Source organism: Aplidium turbinatum, chromosome 11, assembly GCF_918807975.1.
Source record: "Aplidium turbinatum chromosome 11, kaAplTurb1.1, whole genome shotgun sequence".
Classification (NCBI taxonomy): Eukaryota; Metazoa; Chordata; class Ascidiacea; order Aplousobranchia; family Polyclinidae; genus Aplidium; species Aplidium turbinatum.
The window spans coordinates 18629756-18647058 of NC_137482.1; positions in this window are offsets into that span (position 1 = coordinate 18629756).

The following is a 17303-nucleotide window of genomic DNA, read 5'->3' on the forward strand; positions in this document are numbered from 1 at the left end:
CTATGCAATCTTTTAGAAGCAACTCAAGATATTATTCATGAAAAGTAACAAACGGCAGATGAAAGTAATAAAACCCACACAGTTGAAATTATCTTACGCAGAATCGAAACGTACAACAGTAAAAAATAAAAACAAATCAACTTGAGCAAAAAAGATAGAGCAACAGTACTTTCACTGATAATGATAATTATCAAAATTTCATGACGTCATAGATTGGAATCGACCAAAAATACAAGGTGAAGTTGGTGAATGGTGTTTTCACAACTTTACTTTATAGCTTTCCTATTTTCTAATTTTAAACCCTGAACGTTAGTGTTTAGGGCAAAAAAATAGCAAAGGAAGGGTGTACCAGAGAAGGCATAAAACAGCTTTGAGATGTCTTTTGTCTTTAGTGCATGAGAGATTGTCAAATTGTTTTGCAAGCCGCACAAAATTCTTTGACCGGCCGCGGGCCGCAGGTTCGTCACCTCTGTCCTAGATGATGGGGGCTTCGACTCCCAGACTCCCAAACACTTTCTTAGAAATCTTTTCTTAGTTCATCATCATTAAGTTCTTTCCTCTCGTCGAGGGTTAGAGGCAATGAGACGCAATTCGAGTTACAATTTACCTAAAAAGTGGTTTGGTACAGATAGTTTAACTTTCATGATTGTGTGTAAAATAACATTCACCGGACCGCTGAAAATATTTAACTTAGATCAAACTGGACCTTTGTTAAGATTAGTTGAGTAACCCTGCTATATGGCTTTAACGGTCTTCGAAACGGTAGGCACTTTAACATGCAGATATCCAATCCAGCACGAACCAATCAGAAGCTACGCTGTTCATGACGTCATCAAGATTGCGTTTGGAAAGAATAAAGGAAAAACGCAAATTCTAGCTAAATTAAATCATCTATAGTATTAGTCATTACACTGACGTGGGTTTGATTCCCACCTCTGTTATAGCTTTTTTTTCTTCTGTAATTACCAAACAAAGTTCAAAGTAATAATTAATTCTCTGGCTGAATGCTGGAATGGTCACAATAACAGATAACGTAGATAACGTACAGATAACGTAGCATCTCATTGGTTCGTGGTTGGATTGGATACGTTCGTGGATTTTCAGAAATCTGCTTGTTAAAGGCATACTAAAGGAAAATTTCAAACCGGAATTAAGCATTAAAATGAGTAAACTGAACATTTAAGAATACATTTCAAAAACAATTACCCAAAAAAAATTGTTTTCAATGGCGCTGGCAAGGCCCAAAGTCCAGTGTTTCATTTATTTTCATTTTTTTCAAAATGACCAAAACGTGCAAACACAGCTCAAGAATACGTCATAAAGTCCAGCAATAACAAAAGCCACGTTACCAATCTGATGTTTTGAGCAAACTGTCTGCTGTTTTGATGTTAAAATGTGCTGTTTTGATGTAAATACATACATAGCCTACAGTCAAATCGCCCGCAGTAACAATTATTGCGTGATCGGTTGATTGCTAGACTTTATGACGTAGACTTTATGACGTTCTTTACAGTCGCACGCTTCGTTGCTCAGGCCAATCTCGTTTTGAAAGCTCTGACAAAAGCACGCGCACAATGGTGGTCAGACCGCAATGGGGCAAAATTTTATTGAAAATCGTTTTATGGTAGCATGTTAAACACAAAGAACGCGGAAAATCGCCAAGTCAGGTTTTTCCTTTAATACCCCTTTAAAGTGCCTACCCTTCGAAACAGCGCAGGACTTCTTACGATGCCTGAATGCGAGTGGCAAGACAGATGTTCTATGAATGAAGCGCCACAAACTGTATCATCAAAGACTCAAGACTGCACCATTTTTATTGATCAAACCGAAAGTAGGGTTTGCATGTCATGGATGGCGAGGTCAAAGCTAGCGTACCTATTGCTTTCTATCACACTCTCAATTCTATATTTCAGATTAGGTCAGTGAAACAGGGATCCTTTGCAGTAAAGCACATCAAATAAAGTTCATACACAAACGAACGTATTTAATTTCATCATAGTATTAACAAACAAGTCTAGAAAAAACATGAATAGGGCTGACGGATTGTGACCGCCACAGCGTCATAACAAATAAGGAAAAATGTCGCTGCAATTCCAATACTAACTGGTTGACTGGATCAGACGCTAGAACAAAGTTATCAAATCAAGAGTGTTACAAATAAACCTGAGCCTATAGAAAGCCTATGATGCAATAAATTATTTCAACAAGTTTTATGTTGAAGAACTATAGAAAAAGAAAGCTTTCGTCTGCTAATTTAGCGTAGGCTATACAAGTATACGTACAAACAAACGTAGGCCATTTCCAATCGTAATAAAAAAGGGATAACAATATAAAGTTTCTGTCATCAGCATAAATAAGATTAGAACTTTGAAGAGATAGCCGTTTAGCTTTTATTCAATATCTACGCCTCTACGAAAAATCGCACTGTGTCCCAGACAGCAAAATTCGTCATTTTACAATAGGGATATCACGTGGAATCATTGTAAAAAAGACGGATTTTGTTGTCTGTGCAAAGTGTACATGGCCTGTTAAACTTGCAGCGACTCTGATCACCTGTTAGAATCGAACTGAATTTTTGCCTTCTTTTTTCACTGCCAATTACAACCCCGATAATAAACACGTTTTTCAAAAAGCGATATCTCACAATACAATAGAAACTTCAAAAACATGATCATGCGAAACCGCTACGATATCACTTCTAATTTCTTTGTTCTTTCACTGCTATTCTACAATTTACCAAAAGCGATGGTATCCTGGCACGTTTGTACGCAGTAAGCAGTGAGGTAGCGAGATGTTTAATCGATAGGGGTAAACATACAACAGCTGACACAGGCAACAAGTATGACATAAAAGTATAATTCAAAATGCATTATTTTTGTCACAAAGAAAGATTTGTCCTTTGGCTTTATGCTCGTTAGGCCTACATGTCCAGAAACACGTCTAAAGCATAAGTGTAACAATGCATATCTCAGCCACATAGACCTATAGGTTGTGTTCAATTCCCGAGTAACCGAAACGTCTGGTTAGAATGTGTTGCTAGATCTGAAAGTTATCAGAAATGTTGTAATTATTTTGAAACATTTTAACCATTGGGGGTTATCATGATGAGGCTAATTGTATTTTGTCTAAGAAAATAATATGTTTATGGCAAATAAAATTCGGCTGAAATGCATCGAACCTGCAACTGAGGTCCCAACTCAAATAAGAAAAGATTGAAAATTGATTGAAGATTCAAGTCTTTGTAGGCTACTACTTTGCCATGCGAAAAGTCCACTTGCCCTTTTCTTCGCAGATGCTTGATGCTGCGTCAATCAAATACCATCGAGATTTATATAACTCGTCTAAAAGTACGACGTGCAGTTCATCAATGGGAACACAAACTTGTGGCCAATACCCTGGCCGCCCGTACGATAGGACAGATTTATCTGGTAGAAAACGAAATGAAAATTTGGAACATTTTGAAGAAGCCGATTCTCCACTAGATATGGCAACCTTTTCACGGAAAGACTGCAAAACGTCCATAAGAGTTTCTTCAACAATTCCCTCGTAACCTTTGGTTACAGTCACAACGATGTCTGAACCAGAAGTGGATATAAAAAGGTGAGGCATAACATTTGACTTTACTGAAAGTTGTTTCAAATTTTGCTAGTTACTAGCTACAACCGTACTTAATCAATTTGGTAAATCTTGGTAAAGGAAAAGCTGTTTTACACACTATCGTGTTTAAACATAAACAAAGACGATTAATCTGAAAGTAAAATCAAAGGTATAGTGTACGATTTGACTTTTCAAAATCTCTGAAAGTAATTCACCTCATAGGCTAGTTGGGCTTACGCTGATTTAAAATTTTGTAAATTACTGAAACAATGAAACCTCAACTTCTCCCATGAACATTTTTCATGCACGCCACAGAACTCAAAAATGCATTTCAAGCAAAAATATTGTAAACACTGCAGTTAAAACTTTACTAAAATACAACAAATTAGCAAATGCAGCTCCGGAAGTAATAGCCCAATCAACATTTAAAAATTAAAATTCGTTAAGAGAGATCAACACAAGCGCATGTCATACATGAGTGCGTCTTATATTTCAATAACACGGAAATGTGTCATGCTAAAAGCTAACTGCATACTGATAATTCTTTTTTATTGATTCAACGTTTGAAGACGTTGAGTACAGACTTTACCTTATCAATGTTAAAAAGGATCTGTTGTGCTCTTCGGGGTACCGCATAGTAAAACGAGAAGACATTAAAATAGATTCAATTTTTCAAAAGTTTCCAACAACCGAAAAGTGTACCGAGTCATTAAATCACTTATACCGAACGAAATTGATTTCGACCACTCGTAAAAGAGAGTAAATTGAAATAAATCTTGCGAGAAAATATTAAAATCATTCATCAAATAGAGTTCTTGCAATCAATGAAGCACTTCTTCTATTGCCTTTCTGGTGTCATTTTTTGTCGTTTTATGCAGTTATTTACAAGTTACGAAAGAAGATATTTACTACAAAGTATCAGAACTAAAACGAAGAGAAGAAAGGTTCTATTTTTTCAACAACAAAAATGTGAAAAATAGGCTGCTTCAATAAAATTAAGGACTAAGAATATAAGGTAAATTGTTTATCTATAAATTAAAGTCTATCTCATCGTAATTAGCCTACATTCCCCTCACGAATTAGGCCTACTTCATTGCAATACTACTAAACTAATTCAATGTTGTAAAATTTATTGGCAATATTTTAGTAAAGGCAGTTTGCAAAATCCAATAGAATCACGCCACTTTCCCAACCTACTACTGCTGTTTGTGCTGCATGCTTCTACGCAGTCCATCCTGCTGCAATTGAGACTGAAATATTTGGGTTCAACTATCTGCTTCCTGGTAATGTATTTTTTTTTGCGTCTTTCTTGCGCACTAAGAAAAGTTACAGAAATAGATTCGATGGAAACGTAACCTAACAACTTATAATTATATGAAATCGTGTGCAAATTGTAATTATAATGTCGTTATTTGAAAAACAAGCAATAGCCTATTTGTGCAAATCTTTTACAACAATGCTCACACTATATGAATAGGTCAGCATTTATTATATTACTGCCCACATAGGCAATACCACTAAAACTAATTCAGAGTGCAATATATATTTTGTTTGAGTAAGGAACAAAAGATTTCTAACGAAGTTTAGTTTTGAGGTTTGCCTGCCTAGCTAATGTAGCTGGTTGCATGATTGCCTCAGGCTTGTGATAGCTCTAGGTCTACTACGGTTTTTACAGCACTGTATGCTTTTTGAGGGCATTTAACGTTCAAACTTTGGTTACATATTAACGACTCACGTGAAAGGTGACAGTTGTGGAATTTAATAAACGTTATTGTGATGGCCAATGCTTAAAATGATGATGATGAGAAAACTATTATCAGTCGTACATTCTGAAACATTGTTGTACAGTTGCCGACGTTTTCGTTGCAGCAAGCAGCCTATCTGCTGTATTCTTTGGACGAGCAAAATGTAACCCAGATGGTTTGATCATTCGTTGCTGCGGTTGAATGCTGCTAAACAATGCAAGGAATATAATCTCTAAAGAGCTATGTTTCATTGTAATCTACATTAAAATGACATTCAAAATCTACTGGGCTTTTATGTAGACTTACCGTACCGGCATACTTTGCAAGATTTTACCTTGACAAACTAATGTTTCAGCTCAATTCAACTTTGCAATTCCGATAAGTCAGCCAGCTGTAATTCATTATTAGTAACTCTCACAAAAAGACATCGGTTTCACAATCGTGCGTTAAATTAAAAACGACTATTATTGAGCAAAATGATACAAACATTTTGCTTGCATGGCTTCAATTGCAAGCGTGACAAAATAAATGTCAATATGATGATATTTTATAATTAATCTTAAAATGTAGCTTATTGTCTAAATCAGATTTTTTCAACCTGGGGTTTGTGAAACCCCAGAGGTTCGCGAGAAGATTTACAGATGTGGAGCATGACTTACTTAAAATACTTGATGTAGAGCATGACTTTCGCTTGTGCCTGGCCAATACCACTCCTCACTCCGAGATTGAGAAGCTTATTTCTTGATTTGTCGTATACAGGCTTACGCCCGGTGGTTGAACATTTAGATTAAGTGGACGGGAAGGCAAGAAAGCCAATCTTTGTGTCCACCTTCAGACATGCCTTTAAGTGTCCTGCCAGCTGCCAAAGACACAGCCGCATGCTCTTGAGTGGTGTCAAACCGGCATTCTTTCGAGCGCCGTGCGAGGACTCTTACCACTCGGCTATGCTGCCATTGCTTGGTAACAAACAGACACAGCTTTCATACTAAAGTTCAGTATACACAACTGAAATGACGACTGTTGTAAAGGTAAGCCTCTATTCGTCACCGCGCTGTTTACTAGTTATCCTTCTTCCGTCAGTTGTTGAGTTTTTGCTGTTCCGTTCAAAACTATCGTTTGTAGTAGGACTAGTGCATAGTCAAATTGAATTTATTATTGTCACTTCATCTTTTTTTTATTGCATATGCAATTATAAATCTATTCCTGATGAGGACACAAATTGGAAACGTCTGAAATTTTATTTATTACTGTTAAGTTCATTTATTTTTCGCGTGTACAATATAATAACGATTCTGTCAGGCGCATTGACGGTATTCAGTTTTATATCTTTAATTAACAAATAGCAGAAACTCAGCTATAACTGATCCAAAGGAGCACTTGGTTACGTGCCACCGTCGAGAAATTAAAAAAAAACCATGCAGTTCTTTTCCTTTTTACGACTTTTGTTTTCTTGCATCATTCACTTTCACTCCATCTCATTTATTAATCTAACCTGATAATTTGGCCTGAAAAAAAAAACAAAAAAAAACGAACAAAGCAAGATCAAACTTGTCTGAGCTGAAACCCCTCCAGAAGTCTTGTGAAACTATTTTCTTTTTCGGTCCTAAACTTTTACTTTGTCCATTTTGTGTTACAAAATTTACTTTGTTGAGTCTTTGGTGGACCCTCAAAATTTCTTTTTCGATCCGCCAGGCCTACTGATAGTAAAACTGCTTTGATAAGTTCTTCAAGAAACAAAGCAACAAATCTATGTAAGCTATTTTATACGTAGGTTTAAGCTTTCCTTCCATCATAATGTCCACTGTCCAGTGTCCAGTGTTTCGACCTGCAGAACATGCGGATCTCATAGACCCTGATATGAAGACATTGCTCTGATTGCAACAATTGGGCGATGTTGTCTGAATTGCTGTCTCATAAGCAAGAAGAAGATAATGCCTGGCACGGCTACGCCTTACAAACGTTTCCAATGTCCCCGCAAAAAGTTGAACACACAAATCAATGTCTTGGCTTTCTGAAAGACATCTGATAAACGGCTAAATTTTATATGAAAAGCAGAAACGAGTTACTTTCAAGACAAAGTAGGCCTAGTGCTGTGTTGATGTCGACGTCGTTCTGTTTGACATGCAAGTTTCACCTGTTTGCTGCTACGTCGATGAACACCAGTACTATACTGCAAACTGTTCAAGCGAAAATACAATTTGGCTGTTTCTTGCGTTCTACAGTATATTTCTTTTGTCACCTGGTTGGCTTTTGTTGATTTACAGCTGAATTTAATTTACTTTACGTCTTGTTTAAGAGGACCACCTCTCAGCACTTTTATATTTGTCGATAGCTAAACTCTATTGTTTGTACTATAAACGTATTCTTCCCTAATTCGTTTTCCTTAGATCGCATAATTGTGAAGTAGGTTACGCCATGAAGCTAAAAGTCAATTGAAAAAACATTTCTTAGTGTAAGCACAACACACGATGAGCTATTCTAAAACAGCTCTTAAGAATTATCGCTGTTCATTTATAATATCAAAACAACTTACACAAAATGCTGTCTTGGTATGTCACAGATTTTTAATCTTTCTTCCCCAATTTGTTTCTTGTCGAGTTTCGAAAGATAAGTTTACCCTCATCAGCTATTGACGCAGCAGAAATTAGGTATGTATTATGCCGTTAACTTCCTTGTTTTAGTAATTTTACCTCTGTGAATGATAAAGTTTTCTCCAAAGAGTAATTGCATCCAGGCTACGAACCTCTGGAGTGTTCTGGTCTACAGAAGAAAAGCAAGCGATTGTGTCCACTTAGTATCGAATCTAGGGAAGGCAGAGCTGTGGACGATCCATTTTGGCAAAGAGAGCCAATTAATTTACAATAGAAAATAAAAACAACACAATTCAAGGAAAAATTAAAAACAAGCCTTTTATTAACCTCAACACAATGTTCAAAAAGCAGGCAAAATATATCTGGGTTATTCGGTCATGTAGGCCCTTTACAACAAATTAGCATATACAATATTTTCTTACTGTGCCCTCCCCTTTTTCTTTCAACGCGCTATACTGTGTACAAATATGCGGGGTATCCGTGTTGGTTTGATGACAGTTAACATGAAATGTCAAAAATATTATACAAATGAAAAGTGAAGCTTTGGTAGAGAGTTTGATTTGTTGAACCACAGACAGACAAAACAAAGTAACTTTAAAGGGCGGGGAAACCCAAATTAACTTTGCGAGTTTTTTGTTTCAGCGTGATGTCATTGTGTACAACATGCGTTTTAACAATAAAAAAATCCAAATTTTGTTGCCCTCGTCTCGCTAAGGCCGCTTTTGTTTGATACCCGTTTGCGAGGTCTCGTTGCGCATCAAGCTGTGATGCTGTTCGCTGTGACGTCACAAGGTACATATAGTTGTGGCCAAAAGTTTAAGACCAGACTTGATTTATGACGATTGTTGCATTACTTCAAAATACTGCATTAGATATAAGATGATGCATAAAGATGATGCAACTGAAACAATATCTGTTATTATCAATGTTATCTGTTATTATCAATATCTGAAACTTAAAACAATATCTGATGCATTATTTTGAAGTAATGCAAAAATGGTCATAAATCAAGTCTGGTCTTAAAATTTTGGCCACAACTATATGTACCTTGTGACGTCACAGCGAACAGCGTCACAGCTTGATGTGCGCGAGACCTCGCAAACGGGTATCAAACAAAAGCGGCCTTAGCGAGACGAGGGGAACAAAATTTGGATTTTTTTTTTGCTAAAACGCATGTTGTACACAATGACATCACGCTGAAACAAAAAACTCGCAAAAAATTAATTTGGGTTTCCCCGCCCTTTAACGGGTTTAACATAAACCATGGCGGCTGCATAGCCGAGTGGTGAGAACACTGGAACGGCAATCGAAAGGGCGCCGGTTTGACACCGCTCAAAAGCATGCGGCTGTGTCTTTGGCAGGACACTTAAAGGCATGCCTGAAGGTGGACACGAAGATTGGCTTCCTTACCTTCCCGTCCACTTAATCTAAATGTTCAACCACCGGGCGTAAGCCTGGATACGACAAACAACAAACAACATAATCAATTACACACAAAAATATAACTTTAATCACAATAAAATAAACTCTAACGTTTTCGACACTTACTTGTGTCCTCATCAGGAATTACAAATTTGCAATATACATAAAATGAAAATGATAAGATAAATCTGATTATACACGATAACTGTAACGACACTCCGAACTGAAAAGCACAAACTCAATTAGTGATTCAGGAATGATTACGAGTAATTAACACGGCTGGAAACAGACCACATCAAGTGTAAAGTACACAACAATTAGAACACACACAGAAGGAAAGACGGCTCAAATAATTGCCTGTTGAGAGTCGGATTATTGATGAAAAGTAAGGCTATGACGGCTGCAGAGTGACGTCAGAAACTTCACGTTCATAATAAATTTGAATTTATGATCGAATCAAAAATAAAATGAAACTCACAGTCGTGAGAACAGCTGCCGATGACTGAATAGTGCGCTTAGAATTAACGGCTTAAGCACAGTCCATTGCAAGCTCGAACACAGTTTTAGACGGGCACGTGCAAAAGGATTGTTTTGCAAAATGTTAAGCAATGATGTGTAAAACGCATCTCCCGGTCACGTAAGGTACCACAGTTTTTTTACATTTGAATAACGCTGTGTTGATCATTTTCTTTGTAATGAGAAATCGGGGAAGTAATGCATTTCACAATCATCTTGCAAACAATATTGAAAGTAGAAAATTAATTCAATGATAGAGCAACAAATTAATAATAGCCTACACAGCATGAAACGCAATTGTGCTTTCTTGACATTTGCTGTGCTTTGGTCAATGGCCAAGGCACAATTGGCACAAACTATTCAGCAATCATTTTTCCATCCACTTTGCTCCGAAATTTGCTTTTGTCGCTTTTTGGAGCTATGTGCTGTTAATTGGATGATGCTGTTAAACCAGTTCACTCTGGTCTCTCTTGGCATATTTTTCTTCCGACTCTGCCGTACATAATAAATTTTGCTAAAGTATGAGATCCTTTACGTAGCCTGTTGCGTATGTGTTCAAACCATTTAAGTATTTTTGTTTTTTGGAAAATCAGAGTTTTTAGTTTTCGATATTCTTGTTTAGTGTAGATGTCGACATAAACTCTGCAGCTATACATACTAAAACAACTGCAGCAAGATAACTCTTTGCAAGACAATAACCTATACCTTACAGTATACGAGCATATGATGACTGTATGAAATTTTTTTCCTAGGCATAGACTAATAATTACAGTAGATGTTTTGTAGCAAATGCGGAGTTTTGGTTTTACACCGAGGCAGGATGAAGATTTGACAAGATGACTTTGTTTGTTTGTTTATCTTTATCCTGCATTGCGGGAAAGCGGACTTGAGCGCTATGCATCGGTGTACGCCTTCCGACGTACACCTGACCCACACTGCAGCCGACGGCAATGTCTGTTTCCGGTTGTCTACTTGACTTATGACTTAAATTTGGTACTACCCATTACTCGAAATCGATCACTGGGTAGAGGCAATTATCGTAAAGTTTCTTGCCTAGAGAAACAACAGCAAGTGCGGGTGACTGGAGTCGAACATGCAGGCTTTCGACTGTGAGCCCAACGCGCTAACCACTCGGCCATTGCTGCCGACGATATGGCTTAACGATATGACGACGATATGGCTTAACGATATAACTTTGCAACTAAAACGATACAAGCATCAGACATAAAATAAAGAAGATCAGCTTTTACATGATGGCTGAAAGTCATAGTAAAATCATGTTTGAAACGTCCATTCTCTTATTCCTTTTGACGAATCTGTGTTATATATAATTAGTTTCCATCCCAAACTGTTCAGCGCATCTAACATGGCAACGTGCAACTGCTGCATTTTGATTCCTGTTTTTGAATGCAAATCGCTTTGGCATGACTTTGATATGTTGTATGAACCATTCATACCAAGATTTGCATCAATAAATATGTAAGTAGAACAAAGAGACCCTTCATCAATGTTTTGTATTCTAAAGTCGTTCCTTCTCGAACCCACAAATCGAAGGATCTTCTGGAATGTTTGTTTGATTAAATCTTCGTGACCGATTGTTACTGAAGCTTTATAAAAAGATTTCGTTTCGGTTACATGGAAATGCGGCATTTTTCATTTGCAAGCGTGTTGAGTGAAAAAGGCTAGTAGGCTATTGAGAAAGCCAAAACCGTATAACTAAGCGACGCATATAATAATCCGATTCACTGTTTGGCGCCAGTGAGAAAGATATTCTCTAACGTAGAATTTGCGTCAAAATTCTACGTTCTTATCAAGTTTACAAAATCTTGGTTTGTCCATGTTGAAAGATTTTCAAACATGGATGCCCCGGTGCCTCTGACCAGGAAGTCGCCCCATCATTGCCGAATGTTCAATTCCACGTTTGCGGTAGACATGCCCAATAAATGTCATTTGTTTTTTTTGATAGTTGTGATGAAGACCCCAGGGGTACACCCAGAGCGTCTCCACACTTCTGCGTTAGTGATCTTATCCATCCAGTTAATTTTCATCATTCTCCGTATGAACCAAATTTCAGCACTGTTGATCTTCATTTCTATCTGCAGGCATAGCCTATAGTCCAGGATTCACAGCCATATAGCAGAACTGACCAACTGTACACATGTAAAATTCTTATTCTTGTGTTTAGAGAGATTGAGTTAGATATCAGTATTTTGGCCATTTTGATGAAAGCTTGTTTGGATTGTGCAATTCTTGAGTTTACATCGCTCCAGCATCGACCATTCGAAGTGACTATAGAACCCAGATAGTTGAAACTATTTACTTGTGAGACCAAGGCATTCTGTATTATGACGACATACCGGAGTTATTTTCTTTTGATGAGATAGTCATGCAGAAGGTTTTCGTTACATTCAAATTAAGTCCAAGGTTGTCACTTTGCTTAATGACTATGTCGAGTAAGTTTTGAAAACTGGAGTTTGATGTGGCGATTAGTACCGTGTCGTCTGCGTATCTTATGTTGTTGAAGTGTTGTCGGCCTACCGAGACGACTTCTTCTTCATCTAGATGAGGCAAGATCATTTCTCCGTAGAGTGAGAAAAGATTAGGTGAGAGTGAGACTACGCACCCCTGTCTAACACCTGTCCGAATTTGTGTCCACTTGTTCAGCTCGCCATCTATCCGGACTGCTGCTGATTGATCCCAGTAGAGATTTTTGAGAAGTCGGAGATCTTTACCATCTGTGTCTAAGTTGTCAAGCATCTCCATAAGTGGCTCATGTCTAACACGGTCAAAGGCTTTGCGGTAGTCCAGAAAGCAGAGGTACAGGTCTTTCCCGTGTTTTGTCGACCTCTCAGCAAGTGTCCTGATTAGGAATGTGGTGTTTCTAGTTTCTTTGCCTTTCACTAATCTGCATTGCACATCTGAGATTTCGGGATTGATACATCTGTGTAGTCGATGGAGTAAAACGGTCAGAAAAATTTTGATGACATGACTTATTAGACTGATTGTGCGATGTAGTTCGATCAATCGCACTGGGCTTCTTTGGTAATATGATGACGATCCATTGTAAGAGGGCTTCCGGAATTTTTCCGCTGTCATAAATTTTATTCGTGATTTCAGTCAACTTTTTATACTAAAATCGTCTAGAGCCTTAAGGGTATCTATATGCGCAGCGTCAGGTTCTGGAGCTTTTTTAATTAGGCTTTTTTTTATATCATGACGTGTTTCACTTTCTAGAGTCGGTGGACCATGCATCTTTTTCGATATCGCTGGTTTGCTTCCACGAGCATTGCCGAACAAGTCCCTGATATATTTGGCCCATTTCTACAGGATTTCATCCTTCTCCATCCATACATCCCCTGCAAATTAAGATCCCTACAATCAATAAATCATTCATACAAAAGTTATTGTTTGCTGAAGATAATGTGTCGTTGCAGAAGTAGCCAACTAAAGCTCGCGTTCAGAAGAGCAATCTAAGATGATATGTTACGTTACTCTCTTTCTTCATCTTTTGCCTTTTACTTTTGGCGAATCTGACATAACCCATCTTATGTAAGGTCTTTCACTTGTCTCTATACTCAGTGGCGCCGCCAGACCTTCAACATTGGGGGGAGGGGCAAAATATTGACAGTGCAAGACAGTAGCATAGTAAAAAATTTTGAAAGAGGGCGTGTTCGCCGAAGGCGACACTTAGCGGCGGGGGGTCTGGGGGGCCTCCCCTAGAAAATTTTGAAAAATTACTTTCAGTTTGGTGCATTTTGAGAGCATTTTCAACAAAATTGTGGGTATGAATATTTCTGTAAAATGTTGCTGTCCGGTGGCATAGCAAAAGGATAAGATCATGTTTTCTTCGGCATTTTTTGGAAATAAAGCTAAGTCTCTATGTTTTCTTGTTGCTAATTCCAGACTGAGATATTTGAATGTTTGGTATTGGCAAAACTCGCTTTTTTGAAGGTTGAAACCCCCAAACCCCCCTCCCTTGGCTACGCCACTGGTGCAAGACATGCAAGACAGTGGTATATTATTTAATTTCTCTTGTTTTCTACCAGGGCTGGAAAAACTGTTTAGCTTCCCGGGAATCTGTTTTTTAGAGAAAAAATTTCCCGGGGCTTACAATCACGATAATGAGAACCTTATATTTTACTGATCTCCGGAGCTGACGTAAACCTTAAAGTCATGTCGACATATCCTTGATGCCCCCCTTATCGAAAATTGTTCTTTGTATTACCGCTTTGAAGGAGGATTACGACTATGAACAAAAGAATAAATTTTAAACTTTATATTTGGCGGCGTCATCATCTAGAGCAGGGGTTCTTAAACTTTTTGAGCCGCGCCCCCCTTTGACGTGCCATCCAAACCTGCGCCCCACCAAACTACAAAATTAGCAAACATTAAAGTGTAATGACTACAGGAATTTATAGCTTCTCAATCGGCTTCACAATCAATAAGTTTGTTTCGATGTTTTGTTTTTATGTTCAAAAGTGTAGAAAAGCCACTTTCGCACAGATAAGTGGACGAAAACGGAAGAAGTGTGCGTATCGCCACGCTACCCACTCCCTTGTATATGTGCAAATATTTAACCCAAAAATCAGTTAGTGGCATTGCTTCATAATCGTCTTTTGCAGTGGAGTTACACTTTATTTCCAAGAATTCTTTTTACAAACCGTCGGGAAGAATGTCCTCGTTAACACGAAAGGGATTTCTTGTCATCTTCCATTCTGGAAGGTCGGTGTCACCCAAGTCTGGAAAATAGCATTCGAATTCTTGTTTCAAAAGCTGAAGGTGAGCCTCCACTTCAGCCTTAAGCTCACCTTTCAGTTCAAGTTGCTTTTTGTCAAGTGCAGTATCTAGGTTGGGAAATGAAGCTACATTTCCTATTTGTATTCGGCGGTGCCACAACCCCAGTTTTGCCACAAATGCTCGAATGGAATCATAGCTATTAATCCGGTTAGTATTTCTGCCCTGCAAGAGCAGATTTAAGTTATTGAGGGCCTCGAAAATGTCCACGAGGTATGCCAACTCCAGCTGAAACTTCTCAGATGAAAATGGCAGAAGGAGATCTTGCTTCCCATGAGCTTCCAAAAATAGCATCAGTTCATCTCTCATTTCATACACGCGGGCTAACATATTACCTTTCGACAACTAATTAACAGATGTATGGAAGAGGAGAGTCTCATGGTTCGAATTCATATCCTTGCACAGCTTGGTAAACAGTCTCGTATTGACGGCACTGGTTTTAACAAAGTTGACGGCTCGTATGATTACTGTATGCTTATCTTTCATTGCAGCTGGTAGAGTCCTGGAGGCCAGAGCCTCACGGTGAATCACGCAGTGAGATCCAATGGCATTGGGACTTTTTTGCTTTATCCTGGCAATAAATCCACTTCTAGATCCAATCATTGCTGAAGCACCGTCAGTGCAGACACCCACAAGTTTATCCCATTTCAGACCATTGTTGCTAGGCTACTTTGAAATCATACTACGAGCGGTAAGGTTACTTTTGGTCAGCACGTTACAGCAATGATAGCGTAACAATGCATCAATTGTTACCATTGGTTATATTTTATCGTTTCACACCGACGGTTGCGGTCAATTGACATCATGGCAAGACTACAACCAGACTACAAGACTACAACCTACCGGCACTAGACTAAATTAAACCATTTCATTACGACCCCAAAATTTCATTACGCGACGTTTAGTCACACGCGTTTAGTCACATAGTTTGACATCGCTCGCGCCCCCCTTGTGAACCTTTCGCGCCCCCCAAGGGGGGCGCGCCCCCCAGTTTAAGAACCGCTGATCTAGAGGGCGAATTGTGAGAGAACCAATAATTACAGTAATTGGCTTTACTTCACATCAAAACTAGTCTGTCTCAGCGACTTCTCAAAACACACATCAAGTAAAGTAACCTACGATCCCTTCACCTAATCACCGATATATAGTCAGGTTCGTTATGTAATTTCGTTCAAAATTTTTGGAGATTAGCAAACCTATACATTTTCGGAAAGCTTAGACCATGAAGACTCTGAAAAACTTTGATTACATTTGCAGAGATGTCCCCATGGCCGTCATTTTGAATTTTCAAAATGGCCGCCGCAAAATATATATATTGATATATCTTGGCTCCTAATAAACTTAGAAACTTTATCAAACATGCTAATTCTATGTTTTAAGGGTCAAGAAATCCATTAGACGCATACCTAGATACCAAGCGTTAACCACTTTGCCATTATCCGCCATATTGGTTTTCTAAATGGCCGCCGAAATTAGCCTCTGAATCGGTTGGCATGGGTTCGATACCTTGTCGGGTCATACCAAAGACATTTTTAAAATGGTACTGAATTTCATTCCTGCTAGGCACTGAGCAATGGAGTGGATTCGGGTAATAATGTACTCAGTTGCACATCTATACGGCTGCATTGACACTGTCTGCTTTGTAAAGCGCTGAGGAGCAACGCATTCGGCGTTGGATACAGCGCTATATAAAAACTAACATTATTATTATTATTACATTACTACTTATATACAGTGTTACGTCGTATTTGTCTGCCTACAAAAAAGTATTTGTCTGCAATTAGGTATAAAAAATGAAAATAATGAAATAAAAAAAGTGTTTATTCGTATTTGTTGTCCGCCTACTGGAAAGGCACCACACATGGAACAATCACTGCAGTGTATCAGAAAGCAAATGTTTCAGGAGAACTAGTCGCACCAAAGCTCGAACTTACTGCAGCTAAGAATTTATCAATCCTTCCATATCATGTGCCCATTAAGCCATGTGCCAAGCCAAAACTAGAACTTGACAACAGAGCGCGGAGATTTGAGGCCAACACAACAGGTGTTGCTCGGTCATATGAACTGACCCAGTTAGGGTAGGTCACAGCATCTACTTTGTCCAGAGCAAGAGAAAATTATGAACAGAGCAATATCCCCGGATGGGCAGGATACAAGCCACTCATCGCATCTTGCCTACAACTCACTCGCGTTGGTGCACTACCCCTGCTACCTGAAGTTGCTCACGAGTGGCCTACTGTGCTGACTGTGATTCTACAAGTATCACAGCTGAAGACGTTAGTCGTTGGTCAGGGGTACCCAACTGTGATAACCTTCGACATGGCCCTGTGCGAAAAGGCAGTGCAGTTGCTAGGCGCACGGGTCGACCTGAAAAGAGAAATTGTTTCCAGACTGGGTGAGCTGCATGCTGTGATGGCTGCACTAAGAGCTCTCGGAACTTCCATAGAGAACTCTGGGATTGATGATGCCTGGATCGAAGCCGATGTGTATGGATCTGCAACCACAAGACAAAAATTCTCAAGTGTGCGCACTACAAGAGAACTCTTGGTGCACACATCCACACTTACATAGCTTTGTATGAACTGGCCTTGGATTATTTTTTCATAGAGAAGTCACATCTGAAGATTATCTGCTCAAA